This window comes from Oreochromis niloticus, linkage group LG17 (assembly GCF_001858045.2).
Source record: "Oreochromis niloticus isolate F11D_XX linkage group LG17, O_niloticus_UMD_NMBU, whole genome shotgun sequence".
NCBI lineage: Eukaryota > Metazoa > Chordata > Actinopteri > Cichliformes > Cichlidae > Oreochromis > Oreochromis niloticus.
In genome coordinates, this window is record NC_031981.2 from 4852240 (window position 1) to 4864700 (window position 12461).

A 12461-nucleotide genomic window follows, 5' to 3' on the forward strand; every position below is an offset into this window, starting at 1 on the left:
TCTAAATAAATAAAAATAGCAAAAATGATCAAAAACACATACTTTGTTCCTAGTTCTTGAGTTGGATCTGCAGGTTTTATGGAGTCATGAATCCTAATTTGAGATTTTTGATTCAAATTGTAGTTAGTATGTATGGAGATGGTCAGGAGAGCAAAACATTACTAAGTGTCTACAACCATCTCTAAACACTTTTTCACACTGTTACTTACTATTACTCGACTGTACTCAGTTTTTAGGTTTTTCTATTACACCTGTACCCAGGTACTTTTGTTTTGTTCCTGTTGATTCAGGCGAGCTGATTCGAGCTGAAAATGTGATGTCAGCAGGCTGCATGGCACTGATTTGTCAGGGAGTGAGTCACTGAATAAGTCATGTGAGCAACTCCTTCATGAAACATGAATTTGTATTTTTGTTTCTTGTGTTGGTATTATCAGTTAGGATTTAGTTGAGTGTTATTCTAGTTTAGTTTCTATGTCCCCTTGTGTGAGTCTGTTCTTGTCTTCTGTGTCAGTGTGACTTGATTTCTTGTCTGTGTGTTTCATGTTGTCAAGCCTGTGTTGTCATGTCTACGTCTCTCCATGTTTCCTGTTTTATTTTGAAAGTCTTGTGTTTCTTTGTTCAGTGTGTTTAGTTTTACTCTTCCACTGTGACGTTGTTATGTTCATCTGTGTCAGCTGTTTCCCCATGTGTTTCCACTCCCCTGATCACCTCCTGTGTGTATTTAGTCTCTGTGTTTCTTTCAGTCAGGTCATCTGTGTATTTTCCCTCCACATCATGTCCTAGTAATAGTCGCTATAGTCGTCTCATAGTTTTTCATAGTTACCTCAGTCTTGTTACAGTTGTCTTAGTTTTTTAGTTTTCCCAGTTAGTTTTCAGTTAGCTCTCGCCCCTGTTTGCCTTTGCCTTGTTTTTGCTTTTCATGTTTACCAGCCAGAATAAACGGCTCGCTTTTTGTTTACAACTCAGTTCCGTCTCCTTCCGTGTCTGCATTTAGGTCCGTTTCCTTAAACACAAAGGCTGCTGAGCTGTGACAAAAAGTGACCGAAACCAAGTCAAGTCGAGTTGAGCCGAGTAGGTGCGAGTGAAAAGAGGCAGCAACAAAAAAAAAAAACACGGTGGAGGCAATCCAATCCAATCCAATTTTATTTAAAGCACTTTAAAATACCCAGCACAGGACCAAAGTGCTGTACAGAAAAAAAGTTAAAAATAATAGAATAACAGAAAACAGCAAAAATAAATAAATAAAACACATAATACATTAAAAAAAAATTAAAACAGCCCTATATTAAAAAACAAGATAAAACAGCATAGAATCAAGTAAAAACAACTAAAAATAAAACCAACATCTCACGTGGTGTCAAAGGCCAGGGTAAAGAGTGATTTAAAAACATGTAGGGAAGAAGCCTGTCTAATCTCTAAAGGGAGATCGTTCCACTGTTTTGGAGCTGCTACAGCAAAAGCATGATCTCTAAGTTTACGCTCAGTCCTGGGTACAGTGAGGAGCAGCTGATCAGCTGAGCTAAGAGAGCGGGTAGGCGTATAAGGCTGTCGCAGCTCAGAGAGATAAGACGGGGCGAGGCATTAGAGGGCTTTAAAAGCATATAACAGAATTTTAAAATGAATCCTAAAAGGAATGGGCAGCCAGTGAAGTGAGGCTAAAATAGGGGAAATGTGCTCGAACTTTCAAGTGCCAGTTAAAAGACGAGTTGTGGCATTTTGCACCCTCTGTAGGTGAGTGATGTATGATGCACTGACCCCTATATAAGTCATGTCGTGGTTGTGGTGTTGGGATCTTGTTGACAACAGCTTCAATAACATAACATTCGTGGCAGTGGAACAATCAGGCTCATTTGTCACTTCTGGTCTCTAGAACAAACCAAGATGGCAGATCTTCTTTGTACCAAATTTACCTTAACCCAATAGATAGATATAATTTTATTTCGAACATGCAAATATAACTGAAATAACAAGAGAAAAAAAATCAAAAAACAAAACTTAAAAATCAAGTTTTCATGTATATATCTATGTCTACAGAATGTGTGTGTTCGAAACGGAGTAGGATGAAGTTTACACTTTTCTTGTTCCTACCCCCTTATTTCAAATTTCATTGCTTACAAATTCTTATCCAGGATTCAACATTATTTGATCATATATGTTTAACTATGTACAAGTCTAACACATTGAACATACACAAATAAAACCATTTTCAGCACGTAAACCAGAACAACAACAAAACTACATTTTTACATAAACTAACCACCCTGTCTTTAACACCCGCTTAATCTCTGAGCTTATTTTATATCTATGTGACAAACACCTTAATGAACACTTAAGCTTGGGTTACTCTGGCCTCGATCTATAAAAAATGAGGACACAATGAGACGACTCAGTCACTGAGAGGAAAATTTCCTATATTTATGCAATTTATTATTTTTGAACAATCATGTAAATTTTTGTATTGATGTACTTTTCTTGATTTCATCTGTACAGGTGTTCCACACACTAACTCCTCTGACTGTAATGCTCTGATATTTTACATTTGTCCTTACTACTGGCTTGCTTAACATGAGGATTCCTCTCAGGTCATGAGCATTTGGTCTTATTTGGAACAAGTTCTGAATGTTGGGGGGCAAAGATTTATTTGCTGCTTTGTACATTGTTCTGAGGTCAACCAAATCTTTAAATTTGAGAATATTTAATTTGATAAAAACTGGATTTGATGGTTCTCTTGAAGTAGTTTTATTTATTATCCTTATTGCTCTTTTTTGCAGAATGTATATTGGATGGGTGTGTGTGTTTTATACGTGTTTCCCCACACTTCCACACAGTATGTCATGTACAGCAGTATAATAGAACAATAGTATATAATGATGTTTGATTTATGAGATCCTTAACCTTGAATTGCCAGAGACTTCGATATTTTGCCTTTGATATGAGTAATGTGGGGAATCCAGGATAGTTTGTGATGTATTATCACACCAAAGAATTTTATCTCACATACTCTGTCTAATAGAACACCTTTTGAATGAATTAGACAGACTACAAGCCAGGTGTATGACTTCTTTTTTTTTAATTGCACTTTTGGAAGAATGGTCAGAAAGTCCCATAAACACATTTCTAACCCTCATGGAGAACCTTGAAGCTGTTGAACCTCCCTGAGCTTCAACAGCTTCCTAAGCAATTGTTTTCTGAGAAAACCATTTTCCACAATACAATTTGATTGATTCCAAATCAGGTGAATATTTCTGAGTAGTACAAATCATTTGTATCTATTTTTCCTGCACATCGCCTGTTGCCCGCTACAAATAGCTTTATTTTGCCAGCATCTCTTGAGGTCAAAGGAAGCGATGGAATGATTGAAGGCTGAAGAGAGGCAGAGAGAAGAAAAGGTGCTAATATCACTGTCAGTCAAAGGGAGGGCAGCATGGAGAGAGAATGAGACAGAGCGAGAGCACATCACAATGCTGACTGCAAGGAAACAACGCTCGACATACACAAACAGCTCATTAGCAGCAACAGAGCAAAACATCAAGACCATGAATTCAGAGGAGGACACGTCTAAGAAATTGAGAAGCGTGGCAGTAAACCCATTATAAAGCTTTTATATATTTATCTGTACAAAATACAGTAAAATGCAACATTTTTGGATGATGGTGCCACAAAAATGGTCACGATGCAAGAACGTTCAAGCAGACATAAGCACAAAACTCCGTCCATACATCAAACCAGAGCCAACTCCTTTGTCTTTAACTGTCTAAATACTTATTCACCAAATGATAATGTGGTAATTAGTTGATACAAAAGGTCGTGTCAGGATTTTGTCCTTTAAAAAGACTTGATGTCTTAATGCTTGAGTATGTCTAATGAACACTGTGGTCGATGTCTGTCAGCCAGGGTCGTAATTATGTTCGCCTGTCACTTCCTGACACAGGCTGTAGCTTAGCAACCTGGCACAGAGACAGAGCTAAAGTTGGATCTCATTTAAATATCCCTCAGAAAATTAAAAAAGAGGAGGACAGTCAGGTGTTCAGTGCGATATTTACGGCGAAGCTGCATTTTTGCAAACGTGAAGCCATCAGGACGGCTCCAGATGACCCTGAACGTCTCCCACGCGTCCCTCGCAGGACATCAAACTTTCTCCAGACGTCACGCCACTCATATGAATGTGGGCAGGTTGCATAATTACTGCGTGCCTCTAATAAAACAAAACACATGCTTTGGCCGCTCCGCCCACTGATCTCCCACCGTTCTTATATAAATAGAACAGTTTCTTCATGTGCTTTAATTGTTTTTTTTTAAAGGTGCAAAGAGACGGCACGTACTGTAGCTGATGTGTTCAGGTTCATGCGCTCTGTGCCTGTTATAAAGTTTTAATGAGCTTTTGCAATATAGAATAATTTTCCTGCAGCATATGTAATGTTTAAGTGAGTTTTTTTTAGCAGTGTAAGCAAGAAGCTGCTTCCACTAAGTGAGAGCTACTTTTACCTGAGTATACTTCAAATGAGTTCTGATGTATTGGTGTGTTTTGTTGACTTGGTGTTGCTATTTCATCCTTTTGCTCAGTGCCTCTCCATCAGAATGACATCGCTGGGTCTCCACCGGTCTAACCACTTCATAGGCAGACTGAGCCTTGAGACGGAGAAGTTATAAATATGGATACATTAATAGAGATACAGAATATACCACTTCTCCAGCTGCAGAGTGAACCGGGCACACCAACACTCTTCTCGGTGCAAGCACGGTTTCCTTCCAAAGCTTAGAGCTAAATGATGCAGGTGCAGGGGCTTCTTCCAGCAGCATTCACAAATGCTACGTCATTAAATGGTTTGCAGAATTCATTGAGGCCTGTTTTGCTAAGCTCTTCCCTTCTAAATCATTGAGAGAAATTCCAAAAATTATGTAAATATTAGAGATATATAAAGTGTGACTGGAATCCAGTGGTGGATCTAGAAAATCTTACATGGGAGGCCAAAGGAGGGGCAAGAGGTCAAGCTAGGGTGGCACAAATCTCTTCAGTGAAGCGTGTGAAAATCTCCTATATGTAAAGTGAACCAACAAAATATCCACAAAAATACTTATAATTATTTAATCTATCATTATCTCGTCTAAGAAAAGACTATAAGAAGCTTTTGCAAAACAAGCTATTAGTTTTCTAGTATTTTAAGGACAAAAAAGTTGGCAGCCCATTTTAAGGAGAGTCATTAACCAATAAGTCTTACTCACATGCAGACTGCCTTCATTCATATCATTTGTGATATAATGACTGTTGTTTGTTGGCTGGAATTGGAAACACATTTTCAACTCACAGTGGAGATTAGAGTTCACAGGAACTCTGAACTTTGCAAAATGCAACTCTTCAGTTGCATTGTAGCATTAAGTAGGATGTGTATTATGTCAGCCGTGTAACACAATAAAGTGTACATGTAAGGGTAATAAAGGAACTCAGTATTCACTCTTCTGCTGCATTTCCGGGTATTTAAGCTGCTAATCTGCTTTTTTCATCACTTCCATTCTGTTGTTCTCACTCTAGTCCAATCATCTAAGGAGCTTGGAAAGAAAAGCGACTGGACTTCTTTACGTTTTTTGAAAACATTCTCATCCTCGAAGATCCTTCATTTCTAAGACCAAATGGCCCACTGGGCAGCTTTGGAAAATATGAAGGACTTTATACGTTTTAGGGCTTTTCCTGCTGATAAAGACCTCCCCACAGCCATTCATGCTACACCAAAGTAAATGGTAAAATGGTAAATGGCCTGTATTTATACAGCGCTTAGCTATTACTTAAGTAGTTAAGTAATGAATAAACAGTTACATAACAGGTTACTGTTACTGTTTTTGTCACGTTCCTGGGTCTGTTGACCCAGCGTTTTAAGTTTTAGTTTATTTGGATGTTGATGTTTAAGTTCTTTAGGTTAGCTAAGTTCATTTATTAGATTCCCTTTGTGTTTTCTACCCCTGTATTTAAGTTTCCCTCACCCTCTAAGTGTTTCATGCTGCGTGTCTTATGTTGTCATGTTCGTGTTGTCATGTCTGCTTTCCATTCTGTTTCCTGTTTTGTTGTGAAAGTCCTTGTCCTGTGTTTGGTGTGTCTAGTTTTATCTTTCTCTTGTCTTGTTAGGTCTGACTTGTCCCAGCGGTGTTCCCACCTGTTCCCCATCCCCTCGTTATCCTCCTGTGTGTATTCAGTTTGTGTTTTCTTATTCAGTCTTTGTCAGGTTGTCTGTTGTCCTTTGTGCCATGTTTCCATGTTTCTAGGCTCCATGTTTCTTTGTATCCACGTCAGGTTTCATGTTTTTGGTTTTTTATGTTTATCTGTAGTTTCCCCAGTTTAGGTTATTGTTTAGCGTCACCTCTGCCTTTTGTTCTGTAAAGTTTTTACCAGCCTTAATAAACAGCTCACTTTCTGTAAATATTCAAGTTTTGTTCTAGGTGTCTGCATTTCGGGTCCACTTCGTCACTCCATACAGTCTGCCTCCGCCAGACTGTGACCGTTTTTCACCGTCTGCTTAGAAATTTCTTTGAATCAACAAATACGTCATGTTTAATAAGTATGGCACAGCCTGGGCAGTGAACTGCCAGAACATTTTCTATAATTTTACTCATTTATCATATAGAAAAAACTGATATGTGCTGTTAAAGCTTCTTTATCTTGTGTTAAGACATCTCAGGGACTAATTGTGCAGTTAAACGTCATAAAATGACATAAAGTGGAATTTTACACGTCCAGCCAACTTAAGATCAGAGTGGGCTGTATGTAGCCCACGATGTAAAATCAGTTTGTCATCCATGCTGTACACTCTCGATACTCTATACGGGATTTAAAAGATCCTGACTGCTCTCTAGGCTCAAATTTGAAAACCAGTGGATGATGTCATAGGTTTCCATGTCCAAGCAATCTGTGGTGCACAAATGGGTACATGATTACCTCAAAACCTACATAATAACCAAATTTGCTGGTCAGAAAAACTAACAGAGATCCAGATCTGGATGATTATGTTCAAAAGTTGGAAGAATGACTTAATTCTAGAAGGAGCGGACTTAGTAAAAAGGATTTATGAGGGTTGTTTTATGTTTGGTCAAGTTTTTGAGCAGTTTGACTTTCATCACAAAGAAACTGAGAAATCATCTTTTTATTTCACTGTCAAGTTATTTTAGTGTTAGCAGTGATCCCAAAAGGTTTCATTACTTTTCTTTGCTGTTTCTGTTTTTACCTCTTTACTCGCAATAATGGCGTTCTCCCCAGCATCATCTGGCCTTTATATAAGTGATAACAAGCAAGCGGTGGCGTGCCAAAAATCTAGGCTTTAGCAACAGTAGAGCCCGACACAGCTGCCATCCAGTCTCAGCCTTGCTGTGGTCCTACTCTGAGATTAATTTGCATCGCACCTATAAATTTAAACAGCAAAGTTTCCCAGCACGGTTTCCACTGTGAGAGAACAGAGACGTGCTTGTGCTCCTTCACGACTTGGTAGCATATGGTGTCCTCTGTAACTCCATCTGTTTCTTTGTGCCTCCTGTGCTCTAAGTGTGCCAGCGTGCGAGCCGAGGCAGAGGTATGGTTTCAGTGCCATTTGTTTGTTTGTCAATTAGTAACGCACAAACTGCCAAGGCAAATTTCATGAAACTTGTTAGAGAGGTGGACCCATGGAAATTTGGTCCTGATCCAGATGGCTTTAAAACTGTGAGATGGGTCGCTGGTCATGAAGGATGTGTATTCTAAGACCCCTTCTAGACACGAGTAAATGCTATTAGCTCTCTAATTAAGTCACAATCTCAAGAAAACTTACGTTTACAGTAAATGTGCTTTTCAATCCACAGAAGAAGCTAATTAGATGGCATCACTGCAAAAGTAAGCCTAATATCTCCAGATTATGGGAGGATTAAGACAAGAACTGATAGGATAATGTGGGAATGAAGGCATTAGGTACCTGCCATTTAATGCTTGTCTGACAAGAATTTAATCACACCATTGGCCGTGTTTCTTCATCACATCACCACAAACTAAAACCCCCCCCCCAAATTTTAGAGATTATTAATCTTAATTCAGACCCATTGAATCTCCGAGCTCTCCCCACAGCAAGCAGAGTGGAAAAGGGAAAGATCTCTTGTAACTATCCGCTGTAAGGGTGATGATAATCATCTGGAATGGCATGCGGCCTGTCTTTGAGATATTTCCAGTGACAGTGACCACTCTAACGTTTCTGTGTCTTTACCATCTAGTCATTTGGCAATTTACAACCACATTCTTCCAGACTCATAAATGTAAAGAAGACTGTGAAGGAAAGTAATAAACGTCTGTCATTACTATTGCATGTCTAGCATATATGTAATTAGGAACGCATAGCCATGACAGTAGAAAATGTCAAGCTGACCTTGTTGGATGAAAGGCTCCATACAGGGAGTGCAGAATTATTAGGCAAGTTGTATTTTTGAGGAATAATTTTATTATTGAACAACAACCATGTTCTCAATGAACCCAAAAAACTCATTAATATCAAAGCTGAATGTTTTTGGAAGTAGTTTTTATTTTTAGCTATTTTAGGGGGATATCTGTGTGTGCAGGTGACTATTACTGTGCATAATTATTAGGCAACTTAACAAAAAACAAATATATACCCATTTCAATTATTTATTTTTACCAGTGAAACCAATATAACATCTCCACATTCACAAATATACATTTCTGACATTCAAAAACAAAACAAAAACAAATCAGCGACCAATATAGCCACCTTTCTTTGCAAGGACACTCAAAAGCCTGCCATCCATGGATTCTGTCAGTGTTTTGATCTGTTCACCATCAACATTGCGTGCAGCAGCAACCACAGCCTCCCAGACACTGTTCAGAGAGGTGTACTGTTTTCCCTCCTTGTAAATCTCACATTTGATGATGGACCACAGGTTCTCAATGGGGTTCAGATCAGGTGAACAAGGAGGCCATGTCATTAGTTTTTCTTCTTTTATACCCTTTCTTGCCAGCCACGCTGTGGAGTACTTGGACGCGTGTGATGGAGCATTGTCCTGCATGAAAATCATGTTTTTCTTGAAGGATGCAGACTTCTTCCTGTACCACTGCTTGAAGAAGGTGTCTTCCAGAAACTGGCAGTAGGACTGGGAGTTGAGCTTGACTCCATCCTCAACCCGAAAAGGCCCCACAAGCTCATCTTTGATGATACCAGCCCAAACCAGTACTCCACCTCCACCTTGCTGGCGTCTGAGTCGGACTGGAGCTCTCTGCCCTTTACCAATCCAGCCACAGGCCCATCCATCTGGCCCATCAAGACTCACTCTCATTTCATCAGTCCATAAAACCTTAGAAAAATCAGTCTTGAGATATTTCTTGGCCCAGTCTTGACGTTTCAGCTTGTGTGTCTTGTTCAGTGGTGGTCGTCTTTCAGCCTTTCTTACCTTGGCCATGTCTCTGAGTATTGCACACCTTGTGCTTTTGGGCACTCCAGTGATGTTGCAGCTCTGAAATATGGCCAAACTGGTGGCAAGTGGCATCTTGGCAGCTGCACGCTTGACTTTTCTCAGTTCATGGGCAGTTATTTTGCGCCTTAGTTTTTCCACACGCTTCTTGCGACCCTGTTGACTATTTTGAATGAAACGCTTGATTGTTCGATGATCACGCTTCAGAAGCTTTGCAATTTTAAGACTGCTGCATCCCTCTGCAAGATATCTCACTATTTTTGACTTTTCTGAGCCTGTCAAGTCCTTCTTTTGACCCATTTTGCCAAAGGAAAGGAAGTTGCCTAATAATTATGCACACCTGATATAGGGTGTTGATGTCATTAGACCACACCCCTTCACATTACAGAGATGCACATCACCTAATATGCTTAATTGGTAGTAGGCTTTCGAGCCTATACAGCTTGGAGTAAGACAACATGCATGAAGAGGATGATGTGGACAAAATACTCATTTGCCTAATAATTCTGCACTCCCTGTATTGTGTTCTTCCCTCTGTGTAAACTTTCAGACAGACCACATGTTGATCTCAGAGTTATCTTTTATTATCCAGCGTTTGTTTCTCTATAAATATTCTATGGTTACAAAGCAAATAAAACTCACAAAGACCACCTGGTTGTGTGTATCTTAATTTCCACAACAAGCTTGGTGTCAGAGAAGTGGGATCCCACAGCTGACTGGATCTGTGGTCTGAGATGGGTAATACACGAAGAGAGCTAACATCTTGGACCCCAAACCACCTACACTGGGATATCCAGCTAATGCACCAGGTTGATGCACAAATGCACAAATGGTTAGAACAATTTATTTTAGAACTCTAACTTAAAAACCAAAAAAGAGAGAAAAACAGGAAGAAAACAGGAATATGATTCTTTCCCTGCGCTCACATCCATGAGCACAGGATCCAGGTGGCAGGGGCAGCAGCCTAAGAACGGAAGCCCAGACCTCCCTCTCCCTAGCCACCTCCTCCAGCTTGTCCCGGGGACAACAAGATGTTCCCAAGTCAGCTGAGAGATATAATCTCTCCAGCGTGTCCTGGGTCTGCCCCAAGGCCTCTTACCAGTGTGTCCCAGGGATCCCAGGGGCTAAGTTGTCCGGGGGCTTCTGCCCCCTGGTAGGGTCTCCCATGGCAAATTGGTCCTGGGTGAGGGAACAGACAAACAGTGATTCAGAAGACCCCTATGAGTAGAACATCAAGGAAACAGTTCACCCTGCCCAGGATAGGGTTGCCCTGGAGCCAGGCCAAAGTAGGGAGCCCGAGGGCGAGCGTCTGGTGGCTGAGCCTTAGTCAATGGGGCCCGGCTGGTCAGGCCCAACACTCACAAGAGGCGCCGTATTGCATTGTGCACCAGGCGGCAGCGAGGAGCAAGGCCCTGGTGGACCGATCCCCAGCTCCTAAGTGGTGGATTTCATGTCTCCAAATGTGGTGAAGGAAAAGCATGGAGCAAGGATCTATGAGCATTATGCATGTTTAGGGAAAACATTTTGGCTTCCCACAAGAAGGAATATTAAGACAGCTAATGCAGCTGGAAGAGAAAATAGATCACAGAATAAAGGAGATAAGAGTGGAAAGAGATGAGTTTGTTGAAATAGAAAATCACCTGAGAGCATTAAGTGGAAGTGTGGAAGCACGAATGCAGGGACAGACAGAGAGCTCAAGGGAAAAAAAGGAGTGATGAGGATGAAACAGATAAATCTTCTCAGAGATTGTTTGCCTCCCTCCTCACAGCCTCAGTGTGTCAGAGTGGATCACGACCTCCCCCCACCACCATGCAACAGAGATGAACAGCACACGCCAGAAACCTCTGGTGACTCATTTCTGACCACAGCACATTTACCACTGGAGGCTTTACATCATCAAGCTCACTCATCAGAAAACACAGCCACCTCCACCTTTTCTCCCACAGCCATCCACACCCAGCAGCGATGTGCAGACCCTCCATCTGCCCCTCAAATGCCTAATAGAGCCACAGACTAAGGAGGCCACGATTCATTTGTCACACCCAAGCGATGCAATGGATGCAAACCAAGTCCGACATTAAGGACAAGTTAATATCCCATCACATGTATGTCCAGTGTTAACTGTGTTTGGTGTATTAATGCTTTCTCTGTTGTGTAGTACTACCTTATAGGTTCGTGCCAGTGAGGTTGATTGATCGTTCTCTGTCAGCCCAGTTGGTTCAGTTGGTTCCACCCGTGTGCTCAACTCCACCTGCTTGGATTCCACCTTATTTGGACTTTCATAGTAAAATGAATTTTTGTCTTTTCGTTTTATTTCATTCCTATTCAATTCTCTTCACTGAGCATCTATTGTCTGTTAATGATAAATCTTAATATAAATAAACCTTTGATTTCACATATTTCAGCTGCATTTTACTCCAGATGATTGCTTCGTATTTTCAGAGTGTAGGTTTTCGGTAAATGTGATGTACTTGTTTGAGCATGGAATGGAAAATGTTCAGACTCTTCTCTGTGTCACGCTGACCTTGTTGAATAAAAGGCAGACGATGTTTTTATTTAGGTCTAAGAATTAGTCATGAGATCATTTAAGCTTTTTTTTTTCTTCCTTTATTTCTCCCTCTAATTATTTTCTACTGTTGTTCTAACTTTTTATACAACCATAACAGATCAACAAGTGGCAAACTGTCCTGTCTTCACCTTTGACTCTTAAATACTAATAGCTCCTTCTTCAGGGTCTGCCTCTAATTTCTTGCTTAGAGTCTCAGATACTTGCTTAAGCTGACATGTAAACTATGTCGGACTTGTAAATAAGGTTGCTCCTTTGTTTCCTAGATGTGGCAGAACTCAATTTAACATTATTATTAGATTCAGACTATTTATTCATACTTTTTAAATTTAGCTCCTGGAAAAAGAACCGAAGTTTTCTCTGACTGCACTGATTCTTATTTGTAACAAATAATGGGTTCTTGGAATAAGTAGAGGACACAATGGAAAACTTGGTGGGCTTATAAATAGACCTCAGCGATACCAAA